Source organism: Arachis stenosperma, chromosome 3 (assembly GCF_014773155.1).
Source record: "Arachis stenosperma cultivar V10309 chromosome 3, arast.V10309.gnm1.PFL2, whole genome shotgun sequence".
Lineage (NCBI taxonomy): Eukaryota > Viridiplantae > Streptophyta > Magnoliopsida > Fabales > Fabaceae > Arachis > Arachis stenosperma.
In genome coordinates, this window is record NC_080379.1 from 55,973,142 (window position 1) to 55,998,072 (window position 24,931).

A 24,931-nucleotide genomic window follows, 5' to 3' on the forward strand; every position below is an offset into this window, starting at 1 on the left:
GGCATTAAAGAAGATTTTAGCATGTGCATACAAGTATTGGAAAGCTAGTATGATTAATTGTTGCTCAATTGCATTGGATTTTATTTAATTGAAGTTTTTCATCTAGTACATTTTGTGAAATCTTTTGAAATCATGAAAACCTTGAAGAAGCAAATACAATTAAAGCAAGAAAAGAAAAAGGGAAAGAATGAGAAAGCTGAAGGCTCTGAGTACCAATGGTAATTTATTTGCTAAGTGCTTGTGGTGTTTATGTATCAAGCCAAATGCTTGAAAACAAAACACTTAGAAGTCAAGGCTAGGCTCAAGTGCAAAAGCACTCCCTCAAAGCTCAAGGTTCTGAGCATCAATGATTAGAGAGTCAAGAAAAGAAAAAAATGATGAGCTTAATGAAGTCCTCTAATTAAATGCTTGTGGTGCTTATGTATCAAGTGGTAATACTTGAAAACAAAGCATTTAGAAGTCGTAGCTTTGTTATCAACTCATGGGGCAAAGCACCCAAAAGGAGAAGCTAAAAAAAAAATAAAAATAAAAAAAATATTCAAAAGCTTGTTTCAAGGAAGAATTATAAGAAAAAGATTTCATAAATTGAGCTAGATAGAAGCATCAATCATTTACATTTCTTTTGTGATTGAAGCATGCTTAGAAAACTAGCTTACCATGAACATTGAGTTGCTATTCTTCTTACCTTGGGTTGTCAATCTTTATTGCATGATTCTTTTCTTGCTTGGGGACAAGCAAGGTTTAAGTTTGGTGTTGTGATGACAAGTCATTATATACCCATTTTCTATGCTTTTTCATACAAGAAATTGATAAATTGTGCTTAAATATTGAATGCTTTTATACTTAATTGGTATATTTCCTTGATCTTTTAATTTTATAAATCTTGTAGGAAATAAGAAGAAAAAGAAGCAAAGAAGCACAAAAAAAGGAGAAAAAAAGAGCTTTGGGACACACTTTGAAGTTGGAGCACACTTTGGAGGCTTAGGCCACGCTTTTAAAAGCGTGGCCCATGACCAAATTAAAGAGGAAAACAACCAGCACGCACACTGCCCTGCCCTTGCCAAGGGCAGGGCAGAATCATGATGAAACAAAGTGAGGTTGGAGCAAATTTTCGCTAAGTTAAAATCTGGCCGCTCACAGCATGACCATGCCTACTTCAAAGGGCTATAAGTTGAGCTACAGACGTCCAATTGATGTGCTTCCAGTTGCGTTGGAAAGCTGACATTCAGAGCTTTCCAACGATATATAGCAATCCATATTTGGCGTACAATTGAGGCAGAAACGAGAGGCATCTTTAAGGGCCAAAAACAAGCGAAAATAAACCAAAATGCTTCCATCAAGGCTCGAAGCTGGAGCCTCACTCCAAAACAAAGTGGCGCTCAATTTTCTGCCCTGCCCTCTTGGAGAGCAGGGCAATGTCGTGCTCTTCATGGAAAATCAAGAAAAAAATTGCTCCTCAAGTGCTTTCACCAAGTTTCGAACCAAGCACCTAAGGGGAGTGAGGAGCGCATCATGATACGGTCCAAGGAAGTGAGTGCGCAAGACACACATGCAAGGCAACATTGCCCTGCCCTCCACAAGGGCAGGGCAGCATCTTCACACACCAAGCTCGCACGCACAAGCATCCTGCAGCGCACCACGCCCGCACCAAGGCCGCACACACCAAATCTTGCCCTGCCCTCCACAAGGGCAGGGCAGCCTCCTGGGAGCAAATAATCATGGGCCAAAAGTTCAATTTCATATAAATTCAATTCCTCACCAAATTGAATCAAGGCCATCCAAGACCCATTCTCCCTCAAATCCAAAGCAAGCAAAAGCCCACTCAACATGACTCAAAGGCACAAGAACAAGCTAGAACTAGGATTTTCATTTAATTTGTTTTTCATTTCAATTTCATTTTATTTTGTAAAGCCTATATAAGGCATCATTTCCATCTTTGTAAGAGGAGAGCTCGATTAGAAATAGAAAAGAGGCTAGCACACTAGGGAGTATTAGGATTTGAGCTCTCTTTCGTAGTTTTGATTGCTGTTTTGGAATTTTGGATTGGGAAGGAAGGAATTCTGTTTCATTCCTGATTTGAGATTCATCCTGTTCTCTTACTGTATAACTTAATTTTCATTTGCTGTTTTAAATCTTCTTCTTCTGCAATCTGTTCTTTTAATTTTCTGCAACCTCTCTCTTGTTGGATCAAGGAAGGACTTGAGATCTAGACTTGTTTTCTAGTCTCTTCCACTCCTGAGATCTTCAACATCCTTTTAGTTGCTGCAAATTAAGCATTGCTTTTCTGTTTTTAAATTCTTCAAGGCATTTTACTCTTTTGCTTAAGATCTACTGCAATTCAATTCATCTTTAGTTCTTCTATTATTTGCAATTTACTTTCTCTTGTTTAATTTCTGAAATTCCAGCACCCCAGCCCCTTTACTATTCATGTAATTTACTTTTCTTGCAATTTAAGTTTCAGCTATTTTACTTTCTTGTTATTTAAGTTACTTGCAATTTTACTTTCTGCACTTTAATTTTCCTTGCTATTTACTTTCTGTTGGCTACACTTCATCCAAATTCACTTAAATGTTAGCTTGACTAAACTAATCACCCACTAAAATTGCTTGATCCATCAATCCCTGTGGGATCGACCTCACTCTAAGTGAGTTATTACTACTTGATGCGACCCGGTACACTTGCCGGTTGGATTTGTGTGTTGGAAATTCATTTTTCCACAAAAACACCATCAGGGCTGAGGTAAAGGTGGGGATGTATATATAAGGCTAAGTGAGCTAACAGAGTGAATCCTTGATTAGTCTAAGATCTCACCTAACATATACATACTTTATTAAATTTAAAATTCTTTACCTAGCTACCCAAAATTTTCCCACTTTTGTATTACATGCTTATGTATCAAACTTATTTTTTAAATTTTGTTCTATGTGCATTGCTTTATTTTGCATTTGGGGAATTCTTTTGTATCCCCTTTATTTAAATACTAAATTTTTTTAATCTATTTATTATTTTTTGTTTTTTATGCAATATGCAGAATGCAATGCTTAATATGAATGCTATGCAAGTATGCATGATTCCAGGTTCAATCAAAACTCAAAAACAAACAAAACAGACTAGAATTAAAACTGAAAGAGGAACGATAATGCCATGGTAGGTTGTCTCCCACCTAGCACTTTCAGTTAAAGTCCTTAAGTTGGACATTTGATGAGCTTCCTGCTTTGGTGGCTTGTGCTTGAATTCGTCCGGAAATCTCCACCAGTGTTTGGAATGCTAGCATCCTCCGGGGTCCCAAATAAGGCACTTAAAACCGTTGAGCAGTTTCAAACAGGTTTCCAGGCTCCCGGCGTGTTGAATGTCAGAATAGACTCCAGGATCCCAAACTTTTCTTCTACACCCGTCTTTGTCTTGATCTACATCTTTCCAGCCGGGTGGTGAGTAGTCTGAATTCTCACTACAGTGACCAAACAGCTTTCGAGATCCTTTCAATTGAGCTTGACACCAATCCTTGCACCTCAGATTGAAGTGCAAAGCCTCATTGAATCTCGCATACCAGCTCTGAGTGCGAGTCATTTCCCTTTTGCTCTTAAAGCCGTAAAGAGCTCTAAGCTGGCCATCTGTTTCAAGTAAACCATATTCAAGTGAAAAAGTAAAGATAAAAGCTAAGGATTTTACCCACTTGAAGTCTGTGTTGGGTGGTAATGGCCTTGGGATAGGTGTTTCTAGTGGCTCTGCAAGCTCTACTCCCTTGTGGTCTTCTGTGAATTCCTCCACTTCTTTGCAAATTGCTTCAACTTCCACCATGTCTTGATCAAAGTCATTGATATCTTCCTCATCACTTGAGTCATAAACAGGAGGTTGAGAAAAGTCGACCTCTGCATCATCTTCATATTCACTTGGGGAAGATTCTTCCATCTCAAAGAATTTACTTGCGGATGCAAGTTCGTTACTAAGAGAACTCGACTCGTGATCATCGTCATCAAGGAAACTTGCTTCTTGGGTTATTCCGTCCAGTTCTTCATAAGATATCTGCATTAGAGGCTGTGCAACATCCTCTTTAGCATCAATTGTAACATCCTTGACAAAATTCTCCACAACTCTGGATTCAGGTGGTGGTTCGGCATCTCCTAAATCTTCAACCAACTCTTCTTCTTCTACAATGACAGCGTCCTCTACTTGTTCCAGTACGAAGTTGTGCTATATGCTGTCCATTGGAGCTTCTTGTGTCTTCTTCGTGCTGCATTCTTCATTAGATTCTCCACGTGAAGCCATGGGAGTCTGTTGAGGGGCTGAACGTCTGGAAGATAATTGATTCATTGCTTGCTCCAGTTGATGAAAGGTTGCATTAAATTGTTTTACTAATTCTTCGAGGCGAACCTGTGATTCTGGGCTTGATGGATATGGACATGGTGTATAGGGGAGTGGTGGTTCTTGGGAGTAATTGAATTGGCGTTGGGGTAGATAAGGATCATGTGGTAGTAAATGGTGAAAAGAAGCGTGTGAGTGTGGTGGTTTGAAGTTACGTCGAGAGGATGGTCTCTGAGCACAGGGTGGGGCTTGTTGGTAGCTACAAGGCAGTCCACCGAATCTATCAGTTGGGTATGCATTGTAGAATGGTCTTTGTCCATGATATCTAGGATGAAGTTGTTGCCTAAAGGGTTGATTAGATCCTTGTGGCTCCATCCATCTTTGATTGCTTAGACCTTGATGCATAGTCCTGTTATAGCTTCCATTCCTTGCAACAAAATTAGAACCAAACTCAAAGCGAGAGGGGTAAGAATTCATAATAGATATCAAAAATAAGAGGGAAGAGAGAAAATAAATAAACAAGTAAAAGAAAAATATTTACAAAAACCAATAATAAGGCACACGTTTGCAATTCCCCAGCAACGGCGCCATTTTGAAGAACTGAAGATTGATGGTTTAGAAGTTATAGTAAACTCTCGTTCTAAGTATAGTTACTAAACCAAGCAATCAACCTTTCTTACAAACATTTTGATTGTCACAAGTAACAAACCCCTAAATAAATTGATAACCGAAGTATTTAAACCTCGGGTCGTCTTCTCAAGGAATTACAGGGAGGTATGTTCTTATTATTGGTTATGAGTTTGTAAATTGGGGGTTTTAAGAATGAGGGGCAATTATGATAAATGACGAATAAAATAAATAAATGACTGTAAAATAGACTCTTAGCAAGGTATGAGAAATTAGAAGTCCTATCCTAGTTATCCTTATCAATTGTGATGAGAATTGGATTTTTCTCCCACTTTGTTAACCTCTAACTATGAAGGTAAGTTAAGTGGATGAATTAATTCGAATCTTCAAATTCCAGTCTTTCCTTGGGAAAAGTTAGAATTATTGGATCTCGAATTAATTCTTGAAGAATTCCAATTTTCAGTCAACAATGAGTTTGATAACTCAAGAGTTACCAATTAATCAACCAAAGCCAAAAGGGAATAAAATCTACTTGAATGAAAATAATTTGGATAAAGCACAAGCATCAATAACATAAATTAGAGAAAACAATCATAAATCTGAAATACCTCAATTGCATTAATAAAATAAAATCAATCCAAAAATGAAGAGTCATAAGCCAAATAAGCAACATCAATAATCAACAATTAAGAGAAGTCGAAATAAAAAGATATTGAACCTGATAAAAAGATGAGATAAAAATATTCCTAAGTTCTAAAAATCCTAATCCTAATCCTAAGAGAGAGGAGAGAATCTCTCTCTCTAAAAACTACATCTAAAACCTAAAATTGTGAATTATGAAAGCATGTTGAGTCTCTGCAAGTTCCTTGACTTTAATCAGTGTGTCTGGGCCGAAAACTGGGTTGAAATGCGGCCCAGAATCTCTGCCAGCGACTTTTGTAATTCTGCAGATCGCGCACGTCACGCGTCTGCGTCGTCCACGCGTTCGCGTCACTTAGCAGTTCTCGTACCACGCGTGCGCGTCGTCCACGCTTTCGCGTCATTCGTGCAGCTTCCAATCCACGCGGTCGAGTCAGGCACGCGAATGCGTCACTCTGATTTCTTCCATTTCGCGCGGTCGCGTGAGCCAGGCGACCGCGTGACTTCTCGCTGGTCATCTCCTCAATTCCTTGTGTTCCTTCCATTTTTGCACGCTTCCTCTTTATTCTCTAAGCCATTCCTGCCCTATGAAGCCTGAAACACTTAACACACAGATCAAGGCATCGAATGGTAATAAGAGAGGATTAAGATTAGCTAAATTAAGACCAAAGAAGCATGTTTTCAATAATAGAACTAAACTAGGAAGGAATTGTAAAATCATGCAAATCTTATGAATAAGTGGGTGAAAAGCTTGATAAAACCACTCAATTAAATACAATATAAACCATAAAATAGTGGTTTATCAACCTTCTCTGGCATGATTATGAGCTTCTTCTTCATGATTGTTCTCCAAATTCTCTTCCATGTTGGGTTCAAAATACTCTTCCTCTTCTTCCTTAGCACCAATAATCCTTTTCCCTCTTGCTTCCCTTCTTAGTCTCCAAAGGGTTCTTTCAGGTTCTGAATCAAAGGATGTTGAAACTCCTTCTCTTCTCCCTATCATATAACAAACATATTGCACAACAGGAGATAAAATGAAGAAACTATTCTTGTTAGAGTAATTGTTAGTGTGAGTGATGCAAATTATCAAACAATTAGTGGGTTAGTGAGCAGAATTGTAATCAACAAAGAAAGAAAGAGCGAAAAATTAAAAGGGGTGCAATGGGTGAGGAAAAATTTAAAACAAACTAAAAGTAATTGACTGAATCAAATAAACACAAAGAAAAATGCTCAATCTAGTGATCTTCAAACTTAATTATTGTTGATTCAAAATCAATCCCCGGCAATGGCGCCATAAACTTGATGCATGAAAACTTGTCTCTCAACAAATTTCCCTTCGGCAAGTATACCGAATGGTCGTCAAGTTAAACTCACAATAGAGTGAGGTCGAATCCGACAAGGATTGATTGGTCAAGCAACTTTAGTTAGAAGAATATGCTAGTTGAGCTAAACAGAATTTAGATTGAGATACAGAAATTTAAACAACTGAAAAGTAAATAACAGAAATTAAAGTGCAGAATCTTAAATGGGGATTTGGGGTAATGAGCATGAAATTAAATGGCAGAAAGTAAAGAGAATGGGTAAGATCAGAAATGGGGAAATCATTGGGTTCAGGAGATGTTGCATTCTCCGGATCAAGTTCATTCTCATCTCTTCCTCAATCAATGCATTCATTGATCTCCTTGGCAGTCTTAAGTGATTGGATCCCAATTCCTTGGCAATCCAATCTCTCTAAGCTTGAACAATTGCCCAATTCCTTGATTTAATTGCTCATGGAAAGAGATGAAGTGTGGTCACTGATTATACCACATGCATTTCCAAATCAAAGTGTTGGGAGAATTACATGTCACTATATCTGCCCAGACCCCAATTTGGTCCAACATGAGAAAGCATTTCTAGCATGATCTCCTCATCCCTTTTCCAAGGCTCAAAGGAAATCCAATTATGGAGAGTTTCTTTTCCAAGACAACTAACCAATTGAATTAAGATCGAAAGCTTTCTAGTAAGATCAAGAGAAAAGAAAGAAGAAGAATGAAAACTATAATTGATCCATCAAATTACAACAAAGCTCCCTAACCCAATGAAAAGGGGTTTAGTTGTTCATAGCTCTAGAAATGAAAAATGGCAGAAAAGAAGAATCCATGCTAAAAGTGCAGAAAAGTAAATCTATAGAGAGTAGTTTCCAAAAGTGCTAAGCTCTCTCTAGTTCAAAACTACTCCTATATATACTACTCCTCTTGATCTTCTAGTGAGTTCTTCAAGTCTTGGATGTGGGCTCTGGATCTTGAGTTGAAGCAGTTCTTATCTTTAGTGGGCCCAACTAGCAGAGAAATATGAATCAGGCTTGGGTATTTAGTAAGATTTAACGTTGAGTGCCATTGTGGGTTCGAAAACGTTAGTGGCATTCACTTTTTCCAATAACGTTCCAACCTCATATATCCACGTTAAATCCAACGTTAGTGGTCTTAACGTGACCACTAACGTTGCTTTCTCAAAATTTGGCCAACGTTATTGGGACTCACTTTTCCCAATAACGTTGGCTTATACCCCTTCGCAAACGTTAATGGGAATCACTTTTCCCATTAACGTTGCTTAGTGCCCTTTGTTCCTACGTTAGAGTCCACGTTAGTATAGCTAACGTGACTCTTAACGTAGGTGTGATTTACCTTCGAGAGCGTTAGTGACACTCACCTTTGTCACTAATGCTCCAAATGCCAAATTCTCTATGTTGGAACTCACGTTAACTAAGTTAACGTGGCTCTTAACATAGTAGTGATGCCATCTTCCAACGTTAGTGACAAAAGTGAGTGTCAGTAACGTTGGCTCTTTGATCTCAACTCCACGTTAACTTTCACGTTAATGGTCTTAACGTGAAAGTTAACGTAGGCAATGCTAGTTGGTCCAACGTTAGTGACAAAAGTGAGTGTCACTAATGTTGGCTTTTGTTCTCCTCTTCCACGTTAGAGTTCACGTTAACTAAGTTAATGTGACTCTTAACGTGGATCAATGCCAAGTTCTCCAACGTTATTGGAGTTCACGTTTTCTCTTAACGTGGAGTTTCTCTTTTTCTTCTACGTTAACTACCACGTTAACTTAGTTAACGTGGCAAGTAACGTGAGCTTTGGATGGCTTCGCAGGCATTATTGGTGATCACTTTTCTCATTAATGTTGTAAGCTTTACCATTCCACGTTAGTGTTCACGTTAACTAGGTTAACGTGAATACTAACGTGGTTCTTCCTTGCCTCCTTTGCCCTGAAATCAAGCAATTAAAGTGCATCAAAGCTCTAACCAAAGTCATGAGATTATGCATCATCAATTTATCATGCAATTCTAGCAAAATACTCATGAAATTATGCAAAGTTCACAAAAGTTGCTTGAATTAAGGTGTAAGTGTAATTTCATCCAAAACTTGCCTTATTCACTAAGAAAATGCATGAAACTACCCTAAAACAGTAAAGAAAAGGTCAGTGAAACTGGCCTAGATGCCCTGGCATCAAGCTCATTAACTGCAAACCACTGGGGATGATTTCTGGGCCCCTAAAACCATATCCAACTCATTTCTGAAGCTATTTCAAGCCAAATTGAAGAAGAATGAAGTGGGGAGCACTTATGTTTAAATTTTTACATGTTTTAGTTAGTTTTCTAGAGAGAGAAGCTCCCCATTCTCTCTAGAAATTAGGGTTCTTAGTTTATTTTCTTTGTAATTTTCCTTTTTAATTCTTGTTTTAATCTAGTTTCTTCTATCTTTCTTTATTCTCTTGTCTTAATTTCCTTGTTTATCTTGTTAATTTCTCATTTTAGTTGTCTTTTATGTTTATGCACACTCTTGTCACTTTAATTTACATTTAATGCAATTTTATGTTTCATGTCATTTATTGCTTTGTTGAGTTGCTATCTTTATTTTCCTTGCTTGGTAGTTGTAGCATTTATTATTTCTTGTCATTTTATCATGCTTTATTTTCATACCCACCAAGTGTTTGACAAAATGCTTGGTTGGGTTTTAGCCTAGTTTTCTATACTCTTTGGGTAGGAACTTGTGTGATTTGGGTGAACTTGAGTGATGGATGTCCATTCCACATTGTGTGAGGGTTGTTAATTAATTTGGTTTTCCTTGACGCTAATCTTTCACTAAGCTAATTAGTGAGTTGATTAGGACTTAGGGATTGAGATTAATATGCCTAGTTGACTTATCCTCGATGTAGGGTTGACTAATTGGGATTAATTCACACACAATTACCATGTTTGTGGTCCACAACTAGGATAGGAATCCTTAACTACCTACTTCTTGCCAGGAGCCTTTTTTAGCTTTCAATTTCCATTTTCACTGCCTTCATTTAATTCCTTGCATGTTAAGTTACCTTCTTTCATTCTAATTTCTTGCCAATTGCTATCGTCAAACCCCCTTGCTTCCCTCATAGCCAACAATTGAGCGTTTCATTGGAAGAAAAATAAATTAATAATTAGAAAAACTCTGGGCAAGGTATGAGAACTGAAAATTCCATCCTAGTTATCCTTATCAGGTGTGATGAGAATTGTTTATTGCTCCCACTTAGTTAACCCTGACTAAATAAAGGAAAGTCAAGTGGACTAATTAACTTGATTCCTCAAGTCCTAGTCAACTCCTATAGAAAGACTAGCTTAAGAGGGATCCAAATCAATCAGCAAGAATTCCAATTTTCAATCAACAGCTGAGTTTGACAACTCAAGTATTACCAATTACTTAACCAAACCCAAAAGGAAAAAATCCAAATTATTTATATAATAAATAGAAGAAAGCATTTATAAATCTAAAATACCTCAAGTTATATTAAATAGAAAATCAAATTAAACATAGGAATCCATAAATCAAAGTAATAAAATAAATAAAAGTAGAAATTAAATTAAAGGAACATTGAACCTGGAATGAGGAAACAATCCTAAAATTAAGAGAAATCATAATCCTAAAACCTAAGAGAGAGGAGAGAGAGTCTCTCTCTAGAAAACTACATCTAAAATCTCAAATTGTGAATTATGAATGTAAGTTAATGATTGAATGGATGTATTTTCCCACTTTATAGCCTCTAATCTGTGTTTTCTGGGTCAAAAACTGGGTCAGAGACAGCCCAGAAATCGTCCCCAGCAATTTCTGGTTAGTACAGGTCGCTGCAAAGTCACGTGGAAGCGTCGTCCATGCGTTAGCGTGGGTTGGGTTTTTGCTAGGTCACACGTTCGCATCGCCTGGCTTCGGAACAGCTATGGCAAATTAATATTGTTGCAAAGTCCCAGATGTTAGCTTTCCAGTGCAATTGGAATCGCGTCATTTGGACCTCTGTAGCTCAAGTTATGGTTGATTTAGTACCAGGAGGTCAAGCTAGACAACTTTAGTAGTTTCTTCAGTTTCTTGTATTCCTTCCACTTTTGCATGCTTCCTTTTCATCTTCTAAGCCATTCCTGCCCTGTAATCCCTGAAATCACTTAACACACATATCACGGCATCGAATGGTATAAAGGGGAATTAATTTTTGGTAATTTAAAGGCTTGGGAAACAAGTTTCCAATTATAGAACAAAATCTAGAAAGGATTTGTAAAACCATGCAAATAGTATGAATAAGTGGGTAAAGAGCTGATAAAAACCACTCAATTGAGCACAAGATAAACCATGAAATAGTGGTTTATCAACCTCCCCACACTTAAACATTAGCATGTCCTCATGCTAAGCTCAAGAGAAGCTATAAGAGAGTGAAGAGGAATGGTAAAACTTATGAAATGCAACCTATCTATATGAATGCAACTACATGCAAAATGCTTTTATCTACTTGGTTAAAGGTAAACAAATCTTTTAAGAATAAATATGAACTGGATTTCACTAATTCAAATCACAAAATAAAGTACAAGTAAACTTGCAAAAGAAAATAGCTCATGAAAGCATGGAACAAGGAATCGAGCATCGAACCCTCACTGGAAGTGTATACACTCTAATCGCTTAGGTGTTTGAGGTTCAATTCTCTCAATTCTCTACTAATCTTGCTTTTTAAAGCTTGCTCTTCATCTAGAAATCAACAAAAACTTAATGCACGAATATACAAATCAAGAGGTCTTTTAAGGGTTGTAATGGGGTCAAGGTCAAGGTAGGATTGTATTTGGTCAAGTGGACTAAAATCTGAATCCTTAATTAACCTAAACTTCCCACCTAATTTAGGACAATCCATGTAATTACAATGCAAAATTTAACTGTCCATTAACGATGTTTACCACACATTCATGCATCCCAAATTTAAGTACAACTCATATGCATTGATATTATTACTTAATTTGGGGCATTTTGTCCCCTTTTATTATTTGCTCTTTTTCTTTTCTTTTTTCTCTCCTTTTTTTTATTTTTCTTTTTATTTTTCTTTTCTTTTATTTTTCTCAATGCATACGATTAAGATATTGAATGCAAGAATATATGCTCAATTATTGTTTTGCACATTTTCACAAGAAGACATAACACCCAATTCTCAAACCAAATGTTTTCAATCCCAATTTCCCCACACTTAAATCATGAACACTTTCACTAGTCTAAGCTAACCAAGTATTCAAATTAAGGACATTATTTTTTTTCGCTTAGAGTTAATGATGTGCTGAAATAAAGAACAAATGGAGTAAAATAGGCTCAAATTGGTTTGCAAAGGATAATTAAAGGTAAGGCCATATGGGTATGTAAGCTTAGTGAAATAAAGCCTCAATCATATAAAAGCATGCATACATCAAATAATAGAAATATATAATTAAGCAAGACAAAGATCACAATTATAGAGAGAAAAACACACATAAAAAAATATTGGTTAATAAAATGCAACCAATCAAATAGGCTTAAAATCTCACTGGTTTTGTGTTTTCGAACTCTAAACCACGTTCCAAAATAATATTTCTTCAAACAAGTTTCTCAAAAATTTTAATTCAAATTAGTGAAATGCTATAAAAGGTTTCTTGAAAAAGAAAATATTACTTCAACCAAGTAGTGGTAAAATATGCACACAATGTAACAAATATGCAATCAAAGATGCAAATGCAACAACTAACTACAAAGAAGAGTAAGAATTGGTGTTGAAAAGGAAGTAGCTAACCACCGGAAGTCGGTATCGACCTCCCCACACTTAAAGATTGCACCGTCCTCAGTGCATGCAGAGACTTGCAAGTGGATGGGTGTGGTGGTTCCTTAGCTGGTGCTCTTTTTATTCCTCTCCTTGGCAGTGGGTTGGGAGCAGCTTTCTCCTTACCCTTCTTGGTGGCCATCCTAAAATGGGGAAAAGAAGAAAGGTGTATGAGTTCAAAGGGATAGAGCAAGGAAGGAGACAGTACGAGTGATAATCTTGACAAGGTAAAGGTAATGAGCTAAATACATGGTCACGACTACATGCAATTAGTTCATCAATGGTAATATAGCAAGTGCAGATTATGACAATTAGATGCAAGATGTTCATTGGCATGCCGGTAAAGGCATGAGTAGCGTAGATAAAGCATCAATAACTAAAATGTATTATCACTCGTAACAAACTGATAATCACGTTTGTATTGACAATTATTTTCAATTAATAAAAAGGATTGTAAGGGTGTAGCGAAAGACAGGCATTAGAGTAGAGGAATGGAACAATTAAAAATGCAAAATGCCATACGGGCTTTTTCACAAACACTTAGTATGCATGTTTAATATGATAAAGAAAGAATTAAAACTGAAATCATGCAAGCCATCCAAAAATAATTAATAATAATTGTCAAATAATTCCTTAATAATCCTCAAGTAATTATAGGAAAATAATCACCCAATTTAGATTTCTAACACCAATTAGAATAATGCAAAAAGAAATAAATAAAAAAGAAGAAGAAAAAGAAAATAGAAAGAAAGAACCTTGGGAAGAAGGTGAGAAAGAGAGGTAATGGAGAATGGGAGGTGAAGAAAATATGATAAGAAGAAGAAAAGAGTGAAGAAAGAAAAGAAAGAAGAGAGAAGAAAATTAGGATTTGGAAAGATAAGATAAGAAAACAGGGTTGCACAGGGTTCTGGGTGTGTTGCGCGCACGATGCGTACGCGTGGGTTGCGCACTGAGGGAGGGTGACGCGTAGGCGTCGGTCACTAATAAACCCCAATTTGACGGTTTATCTTGTATTGAATTTAGAGTATTTTGTAGACCTTTTCTCACATTTACCCAATGAATTAGCATGGTTTTGTATATTCTCCTTTAATTGTGCTTAAGAGTGAAAACATGCTTTTTAGGTCTTAAAATAAATAAATTTAATTCACTTTGATTCCATTAGATGCCTTGATATGTTTGTTAAGTGATTTAAGGTTTAGGAGGCAAAGATTGAATCGAGGGAATGAAGAAAGAAAGCATGAAAAGCTGGAGAACTCATGAAGAAATGAAAGAACCGGAAAGCTGTCAAGCCGACCTCTTTGCACTTAAACGACCATAACTTGAGCTACAGATGTCCAAATGATGCGGTTTCAGTTGGGTTGGAAAGCTAACATCCGGGGCTTCGAAACGATATAAGATTTGCTATGGTTGAACCGCGCATGATGATGCATACGCGCATAGTACGCGCACGCACCGTTGCTGCCACCTGGTTCACTTAAAGCAAAACGTGGCCAGCGAATTCTAAAGCCTTGTGGGCTCAATCCAACTCATTTCTGATGCTATTTAACCCAAGGAGTGAAGAGGGAAACACATGTTAGTTACCATTAGTTTAGTTTAGCTTAGTTTAGTAGTTAGAGTTAGTTTCTAGAGAGAGAAGCTCTCACTTCTCTCTAGGATTAGGATTAGGATTAGTTCTTAGATCTAGGTTTTAATCTTTGCTTTCTTCTACTTATACCTTTCAATTCTTTGTTGTTACATTCATCCTCCTCTATTCTTTTGTTGTAATTTCCTTTATGTTGTTCTTATACTTTGTTGTAGATCTACTTTTGTTCCTCCTATTCTCTTTCAATTCAATTAGAGGTAATTCATAATAATTGTGTTCATTTGATTTGTTGTTGTTTAATTCCTAGCAATTCAGTAGTGTAGATTTACCTTTCTTGCAATTTTACTATGCTTTCCTTTTATGCCTTCCAAGTGTTTGATGAAATGCTTGGTTGGATTCTAGAGTAGAGTTTTATGTTCTTGGCTTGGAAAGGTAACTTAGGAACTCTTGAGTTACTAATGTCCAAGTAATTGATGATTGGGATCCATTGACTCTAGTTCTCACTAATTTAATTAGTGAAGATTTAGGACTTATGGACTAGGATTGATAAAGCTCATTTGATTTTCCTTTACTACTAGTTGGAGGATGATTTAATGAGATTAATCCTTTCCAATTCTCATATTGTGGTTAGTGATTAGGATAGAGATCCTTGACCACCAACCCTTGCCAAGACCTTTTTAGCCATTAGTTTACTTTCTTGCCATTTATCTTTCATGCCTCTTATCAAAACCCCAAAATTAACTCATAACCAATAACAAGACACTTTATTGTAATTCCTAGGGAGAATGACCCGAGGTCCAATACTTCGGTTTATAAATTTTAGGGGTTTGTACTAGTGACAAACAACTTTTTGTATGAAAGGATTATTGTTTGGTTTAGAAACTATACTTTACAATGAGATTTCATTAGTGAAATTCTAAACCGTCAAAAATCCAATCATCAAAATGGCGCCGTTGCCGGGGAATTGCAATGGTGTTATGTTATTGGTTATTGTACATATGTGAATATTGTGAATAGGTTTATCTTTTGTTTGTTTCTTAATTTTTGTTAGTTTTATTTTGTTCTCTCACTATGAATTCTCACTTTGGCTTTGAGTTTGGTTCTAATTATGTTGTAGGAAATATGCACTTCAATGATAACATGTACCAAGGATGGAACCAACAAAGATGGGAGGAGCCTCAAGGAATTGATCACTCCTATTGGCAACAACCTCCGGATACTTATAGGTATAATTTCCATCCTAATGCATGTCAATTTAACGGCTATGATGATTCTTTTTGTGACACTCAACAACCACCATCATATGCCTATGAATCTCATCCTCAACATGAACCTCAACCATTCTCACAAGCCTTTCATTACCAAACACCGCCCTATGATCCATATCCATCATATGACCAAACCCCCATACCATACTCTTATGACCATTATGAGCAAGAACCCTTAGAACCACCACAACCCTATCAAGATTACTCCCAAGAGCCACCTCAATACACACCATCTCCACAATTTTACCAAGAGGAACCACTTTCCTACCATGAACCCTCTCTCCAAAATAATGAACCTTCCTATTCACCCCAAGCCCCAATAGCCGATCCTCTCACTTTGTTACTCCAAGGACAAGAAGCCATGAAGCGGGATACACTTGAGTTTGTGACCAATTTGACCAAGGTGGTGCACACTTTAGCCCACCAATGCTTGAATACTTAAGGTACTTCCGTGACCACATGTGAAAAGTCAAAAGAAGAGCAAAGCATGAAGGAGAAATTGGAAAATTCGGTGGAAAAGAAGGGAGAATCAAGTTTTGTGTTGGAACAATTGGAGGAGCCTATGATCATTGAAGAAAAGGAAAAGGTGGTTGAAGATTTAGGAGATGTTGAAAGTCCAAGGGAATGTAGCATCATGGAGCACTCTCCCAAGAAGCTTGATATTGATGTTGAGGAGGGTGCGCAACCTCCAAGGCATATCATCGTTGGAGACTTGGAAGAGGCTTATCAAGAGATGGATTCAATCATGGATGAATTTCTCTCTACAATGGAATCCTCTCCCATTGGACATGGAGTTGAAATTATAGAAGAGTGTGCACAACCTCCCATACCCTTGGTGTATATTGAAATTGAAGAATATGAAGAGGTTGATCAAGAGACGGATTCATTCATTAATGAATTCCTATCCAAAATTGAATCACCTCCCATTGGGCAAGATGAAGTTCTTGAAGATAACACCAAGCCAAGTGAAAAAGGGGAAAAGGTTGAAATTGAAAAAGCTTGCGAAGAGGTGGAAACAACCAAAGAAGAGCCTAAAGAAGTAGACCTTACATTGTCTAAGTGTGGGGAGGTCTCCCTCCCCAAGTCACCGTCCAATACAACATTCAAGTGGGTAAAACTCTTATCCCTAAGCTTTACTTTCTCACTTGAATATGGTTTAATTGAAAATGATGGTCAACTTAGAGCTCTTTGTGGAGTTAAAAGTATAAGAGAGTTGTGTAGTGGTTGGAAACATCATTCTCAGCTCATGACGGTTGTAAGCTCAAAATTCAAGAGCAATGGTTGGTGTAGAACCAAATTGCATGGGTCTAGGAAGTTGTTTGGAAGCTTCTTTGAGAATTCTAAGGTCATGCCACCCACATGGACTAATAATGATCAACTTAAAGATGGGTGTAGAAACAAGATATGGGATCCCGGTATACATGAGGATCAACTTTGGGAGCCCCAAGCTTGTGAAGAACTCCATCAACACTTGGTGCAACAAATAAGAAGTCTTGGGGCACAATGGAGAACCAAGCATTGGTGGGAGTTCCAAGATGAGTACAAGCACAAGCCACCTTGAGAGGAGCTCCCCATAAGTCCAACTTAAGGACAATAAACAAAAGTGCTAGGTGGGAGACACCCCACCATGGTAACATCTTTTCATTTTCTTTCTTTGAAAAAATTGGTAGAATTAGTTTAATTTCATGTTTTTACTGGTTTGTTAAGTTTAGTTAGAAGTATAATATGATAAATAAGGTTTTAGGTGTTTTGGTAGCTATTTGGAGGATTGAAAGGCTTGGATTGGTGCAAGAACTTAGAAAAAAAATTTTGAAAAACAGAACACCATCCACGCGTGCGTGCACATAACGCGTATGCGCACCTGAGCATTTTTCGACCATCCACGCGGACGCGCACTGGATGCAAAAAATTTGACCCCAGCCAAAAACCCGAGAGTTAGGCCTGCACTGTGCGAACATTGGGCCTAAGGCACAAGTCTATGCACGCGTGCGCGCACTTGGCGCGTACGCGCACACGATCTTAAGTTCACAATGCACGCGCACGCACGCTGTGCGCGCGCACGTCGATTGCACGATCCACACTCCTGCTCCTTTTACCAGAGAGTTGTGCCACTTTTGGGCCAACATTATGCCTCTCGCTTAACTCGACACACGCGTGCGCGCACTTGGCGCGTACGTGATGAGCGGATAATTTATACGCTTTTTGGCATTGTTTTTAGTATGTTTTTAGTATGATTTAGTTAGTTTTTAGTATATTTTTATTAGTTTTTAGTTAAAATTCACTTTTCTGGACTTTACTATGAGTTTGTGTGTTTTTCTGTGATTTCAGGTATTTTCTGGCTGAAATTGAGGGATCTGAGCAAAAATCTGATTTAGAGACTGAAAAGGACTGCAGATGCTGTTGGATTCTGACCTCCCTGCACTCGAAGTGGATTTTCTGGAGCTACAGAAGCCCAATTGTCGCGCTCTTAACGTCATTGGAAAGTAGACATCCTGGGCTTTCCAGCAATATATGATAGTTCATACTTTGCCCAAGATTTGATGGCCCAAACCGGCGTGGCAAATCACCCTCAGGAATTCCAGCGTTAAACGCTGGAACTGGCATAAAACTTGGAGTTAAACGCCCAAACTGGCATGAAAGCTGGCGTTTAACTCCAGAAAAGGTCTCTACACGAAAATGCTTCGTTGCTCAGCCCAAGCACACACCAAGTGGGCCCGGAAGTGGATTTTTCTGTCATTTACTCATTACTGTAAAACCTTAGGTTACTAGTTTACTATTAATAGGATCTTTTGACATTGTATCTGTACCTCATGACATTTTTACACGTTTCATTGTATACTTTCCACGGCATGAGTCTCTAAACCCCATGGTTGGGGGTGAGGAGCTCTGCTGTGTCTTGATGGATTAATGCAATTACTACTGTTTCTTATTCAATCATGCTTGCTTCCATTCTAAGATATCACTTGCTCTTAACCCGGATGAATGTGATGATCCGTGACACTCATCATCATTCTCAACTATGAACGTGTGCCTGACAACCACCTCCGTTCTATTTTAGATTAAGTAGATATCTCTTGGATTCTTTAATCGGAATCTTCGTGGTATAAGCTAGAACTGATGGCGGCATTCAAGAGAATCCGGAAGGTCTAAACCTTGTCTGTGGTATTCTGAGTAGGATTCAATGACTGAATGACTGTGACGTGCTTCAAACTCCTAGCAGGCGGGGCGTTAGTGACAGACGCAAAAGAATCACTGGATTCTATTCCGGCCTGACCGAGAACCGACAGATGATTAGCCATGCTGTGACAGAGCATAGGAACATTTTCACTGAGAGGATGGGAGGTAGCCACTGACAACGGTGAAACCCTACATACAGCTTGCCATGGAAGGAGCCTTGCGTGTTTGAAGAAGTAGACAGTAGGAAAGCAGAGATTCAGAAGATGGAGCATCTCCAAAACCTCAACCTATTCTCCATTACTGAAAAACAAGTAACCATTTCATGTTCTTTTGCTTTTTACAATCAATCCTGATAATTTCTGATATCCTGACTAAGATTTACAAGATAACCATAGCTTGCTTCAAGCCGACAATCTCCGTGGGATCGACCCTTGCTCACGCAAGGTATTACTTGGACGACCCAGTGCACTTGCTGGTTAGTTGTGCGGGATTGCAAAAGTGTGATTGCAATTTCGTGCACCAAGTTTTTGGCGCCGTTGCCGGGGATTGTTCGAGTTTGGACAACTGACGGCTTATCTTGTTGCTTAGATTAGGACTGTTTTATTTTTGTTGGTTTAGAGTCTTTTAGTTGAGTCTAGTTTCATATTCTAAGTTTGGTGTCAATTGCATGCTTTTGTTTTTCTTTTAAAATTTTCGATTTTGCATGTTCTTAGTCCCTTTTTGATTCATAAAAATTCTAAGTTTGGTGTCCTCTTTGTGTTTTTCCTTTAAAATTTTCGAAAATTAGTGTTTGATTTTCTAAAAATTTTAAGTTTGGTGTCTTTTTGTGGTTTTTCTCTTTCCTCTTTTCAAAAATCAAATCTTTTTCATAAAACTTTTCAATCATATCTTTCTAATTGCTTTTTTTTTCAAAATCTTTTTAATTAACTAATTGATTCAGTTCTCAATTTGCTTTGATTTTGTTTTCTTTTTGATTTTCGAATTTTTTTCTTAATTTCCTTTTATTTTATTTTAATTTTTTTCGTTTAATTCAAAAAAAAAAAAACAAAATTTATCTATTTGCAATCATTATCATTTCCCTTTTGTCCATTATGGACCTAAGAGGGATTGATCAGTCCAAAAGGACTCTGGGGTCATATGCTAACCCCATTACAGCTGCATATGGGAGTAGCATCTGTACACCTCCTATCAAAGCAAGCAGCTTTGAGCTAAATCCTCAACTCATTATCATAGTGCAGTAAAATTGCCAGTATTCCGGTCTTCCACAGGAAGAACCTACTGAGTTTCTGGCACAGTTCTTACAAATTGCTGACACAGCACATGATAAAGAGGTAGATCAGGATGTCTACAGACTATTACTGTTTCCATTTGCTGTAAAAGATCAAGCTAAAAGGTGGTTGAATAACCAACCTACAGCAAGCATAAAGACATGGAAACAGTTGTCAGACAAATTCCTGAATCATTTTTACCCTCCAAAGAGGATGACACAGCTAAGGCTGGACATCCAAGGCTTTAAACAAGAGGATAATGAATCCCTTTATAATGCCTGGGAGAGGTATAGAGGTATGCTTAGAAAATGCCCCTCTGAAATGTTTTCAGAGTGGGTACAGTTAGACATCTTCTACTATGGGCTCACAGAAAAAGCTCAGATGTCTTTAGACCACTCAGCTGGTGGATCTATACATATGAGGAAGACAATTGAAGAAGCTCAAGAGCTTATAGACACTGTTGCTAGAAACCAATACTTATATTCTAGCAATGAGTTCGTTCCAAAAGAGGAAGTCATGGCATTAGTCACTGATCCTAATCCTCAAGAACAGATGAATAAGCTTAATCAACAATTGCTCCTGATGACAGAACAGTTAGCAGAATTTAAAGAAATGCTCCATGATACTAAGGTTGCTAACAAGAACATAGAACTGCAGTTGAATCAAGCAAAACAGCAAATATCTAAACAGATAACAGAAGAATGTCAAGCAATTCAACTGAGGAGTGGGAGAACACTGAATACCACTGCTCAAAAGAGCAAAAAGCCAAACAAGGAACAATTGACAGAGGATAACCAAACCAATGTTCAAAATCCCTCTGAGGACAGTAAGAGCCCAGAGAGGAATGTTATTGGCGTTCAAACGCTAGAAAGGGAAGGAAAGCTGGCGTTAAACGCCCATTCCTTGCCCAGTTCTGGCGTTCAAACGCCAGAAAAGGGGGAAAAGTTGGCGTTAAACGCCCATTTTCCACCCAATCCTGGCGTTCAGACACCAAGGGGAGATCAGACACCTGAGAGTGCTGACAGTAATCCCTCTAACAAGGCTTCTTCAACCACTTCTGTAAGAAATAAACCTGCAGCATCTAAGGTTGAAGAATATCAAGCCAATATGCCTTATCCTCAGAAACTCCGCAAAGCGGAACAGGATAAGCAATTTGCCCGCTTTGCAGACTATCTAAGGACTCTTGAAATAAAGATTCCGTTTGCAGAGGCACTTGAGCAAATACCTTCCTATGCTAAGTTCATGAAAGAGATCTTAAGTCATAAGAAGGATTGGAGAGAAACTGAAAAAGTGTTTCTCACTGAAGAATGCAGTGCAGTCATTCTGAAAAGCTTACCAGAAAAGCTTCAAGATCCTGGAAGCTTTATGATACCATGCACATTAGAGGGCGCTTGCACCAAGACAGCCCTATGTGATCTTGGAGCAAGCATCAATCTAATACCTGCATCCACTATCAGAAAGCTTGGGTTGACTGGAGAAGTCAACCAACCAGGATATGCCTCCAACTTGCTGATGGCTCCATTAAACACCCATCAGGCATAATAGAGGACATGATTGTCAAGGTTGGGCCCTTTGCCTTTCCAACTGACTTTGTGGTGCTGGAAATGGAGGAGCACAAGAGTGCAACTCTCATTCTAGGAAGACCTTTCCTAGCAACTGGACGAACTCTCATTGATGTACAAAGAGGGGAAGTAACCCTGAGAGTCAATGAGGATGAGTTCAAGTTGAATGCTGTAAAAGCTATGCAGCATCCAGACACACCAAATGACTGCATGGGCGCTGACATTATTGACTCTCTGGTAGAAGAGATCAATATGGCTGAAAGCCTAGAATCAGAGCTTGAAGACATCTTCAAGGATGTTCAACCTGATCAAGAAGAACCACAGGAAACAAAGGAATTTTCGAAAATTCCTCAGGAGGAGGATAAGCCTCCCAAACCTGAACTCAAACCACTACCACCATCCCTGAAATATGCATTTCTGGGAGGGGGTGAAACTTTTCCAGTGATTATAAGCTCTGCTTTAAATCCACAAGAAGAGGAAGCACTGATTCATGTGCTAAGGACACACAAGACAGCTCTTGGGTGGTCCATAAGTGATCTCAAGGGTATTAGCCCAACTAGATGCATGCACAAGATCCTGTTGGAGGATAATGCCAAACCAGTGGTCCAACCACAAAGGAGGCTAAATCCAGCCATGAAGGAGGTAGTGCAGAAAGAGGTCACTAAATTACTAGAGGCTGGGATTATTTATCCTATTTCTGATAGCCCCTGGGTGAGCCCTGTCCAAGTTGTCCCCAAAAAGGGAGGCATGACAGTGGTTCATAATGAAAAAAATGAACTGGTTCCTACAAGAACAGTTACAGGGTGGCGTATGTGTATTGACTACAGAAGGCTCAATACAGCCACCAGAAAGGATCATTTCCCTTTACCATTCATAGACCAAATGCTAGAAAGACTAGCTGGTCATGATTATTACTGCTTTTTGGATGGCTATTCAGGCTACAACCAAATTGCAGTAGATCCTCAGGACCAAGAGAAAACGGCATTTACCTGCCCTTCTGGCGTGTTTGCCTACAGAAGGATGCCTTTTGGTCTGTGTAATGCTCCTGCAACCTTTCAGAGATGCATGTTATCCATCTTCTCTGATATGGTGGAGAAATTCCTGGAAGTCTTCATGGATGACTTCTCAGTATATGGAGACTCATTCAGCTCCTGTCTTAACCACCTATCACTTGTCCTGAAAAGGTGCCAAGAGACTAACCTGGTTTTAAACTGGGAGAAATGTCACTTTATGGTGACTGAAGGAATTGTCCTTGGGCACAAAATTTCAAGCAGGGGAATAGAGGTGGATAAGGCAAAGGTAGAGGTAATTGAAAAATTACCACCACCTGCCAATGTTAAGGCAATCAGAAGCTTTCTGGGGCATGCAGGATTTTACAGAAGGTTCATAAAGGATTTTTCGAAAATTGCAAAACCTTTGAGTAACCTGCTAGCTGCTGACACACCATTTGTGTTTGACACACAGTGTCAGCAGGCGTTTGAGACCCTGAAAGCTAAGCTGGTCACAGCACCAGTCATCTCTGCACCAGATTGGACATTACCATTTGAATTAATGTGTGATGCTAGTGATCATGCCATTGGTGCAGTGTTGGGACAGAGGCATAACAAACTTCTGCACGTCATTTATTATGCTAGCCGTGTTCTAAATGATGCACAGAAGAATTACACAACCACAGAAAAAGAATTACTTGCAGTGGTTTATGCCATTGACAAGTTTAGATCTTACCTAGTAGGATCCAAGGTGATTGTGTACACTGACCATGCTGCTCTTAAATACTTACTCACAAAGCAGGATTCAAAACCCAGGCTAATAAGATGGGTGTTGCTTCTGCAAGAGTTTGATATAGAAATAAGAGACAGAAAAGGGACAGAGAACCAAGTAGCTGATCATCTGTCCCGAATAGAACCAGTAGCTGGGGCGTCCCTCCCTTCTACTGAGATCTCCGAGACTTTCCCAGATGAGCAACTCTTTGCCATTCAGGAAGCTCCTTGGTTTGCAGATATTGCAAATTATAAAGCTGTGAGGTTCATACCCAAAGAGTACAGCAGTGTGCAAAGAAAGAAATTAATTTCAGATGCCAAGTACTACCTCTGGGATGAACCATATCTCTTTAAGAGATGCTGACGGAGTGATCCGCAGATGTGTACCCAGAGAAGAAGCACAAAGGATCCTATGGCATTGCCATGGATCACAGTATGGAGGACATTTTGGAAGTGAGCGAACAGCCACTAAAGTCCTCCAGTGTGGCTTCTACTGGCCTACTCTCTATAAAGATTCCCGAGAGTTTGTGCGTAACTGTGACAGTTGCCAAAGAGCTGGTAACCTGCCTCACGGATATGCCATGCCTCAACAAGGGATATTAGAGATAGAATTGTTTGATGTATGGGGAATTGACTTCATGGGGCCATTCCCACCATCATACTCAAACACTTACATTCTGGTGGCGGTGGACTATGTATCTAAGTGGGTAGAAGCAATTGCTACACCCACTAATGATACCAAGACCGTGCTAAAATTCCTCCAGAAACACATCTTCAGTAGATTTGGTGTTCCCAGAGTACTAATCAGTGATGGGGGCTCTCATTTCTGCAATAGACAGCTATACTCTGCTATGGTTAGATATGGAATCAGCCATAAAGTGGCAACTCCATATCATCCACAGACAAATGGGCAAGCTGAAGTCTCTAACAGAGAGCTAAAAAGAATCCTAGAACGGACTGTGATAGCCCGAAGAAAGGATTGGGCAAAGAGCTTGGATGATGCTCTGTGGGCATACAGAACAGCATTCAAGACTCCTATAGGAACCTCTCCATACCAACTGGTGTATGGGAAGGCCTGTCATCTGCCCGTGGAACTGGAACATAAAGCCTACTGGGCAACCAGATTCCTAAACATGGATGCTCAGTTAGCTGGTGAAAAAAGATTGATCTAGTTAAATGAGCTAGAGGAGTTCAGACTCAATGCCTTTGAAAATGCAAAAATTTATAAGGAAAAGGCAAAGAAGTGGCATGACAAGAAGTTGTCCACCAGAGTCTTTGAGCCAGGACAAAAAGTTCTGCTCTTCAACTCCAGGCTCAAATTGTTTCCAGGAAAACTCAAATCCCGATGGAGGGGTCCGTATGTGATCACAGGAGTGTCACCATATGGATATGTTGAGCTTCAGGATATTGATTCTGACAAAAAGTTCATTGTTAATGGACAGAGAATCAAGCATTATCTTGAAAGCAATTTTGAGCAGGAATGCTCAAAATTGAGACTTGAGTGAGTCTCAGTAAAGGTCCAGCTAAAGACAGTAAAGAAGCGCTTGCTGGCAGGCAACCCAGTCATTAGGAGGCTATATGATTTGTTTTTACAGAGGCAAGTATCAAAAATGAAGGAATTCACAGAGTT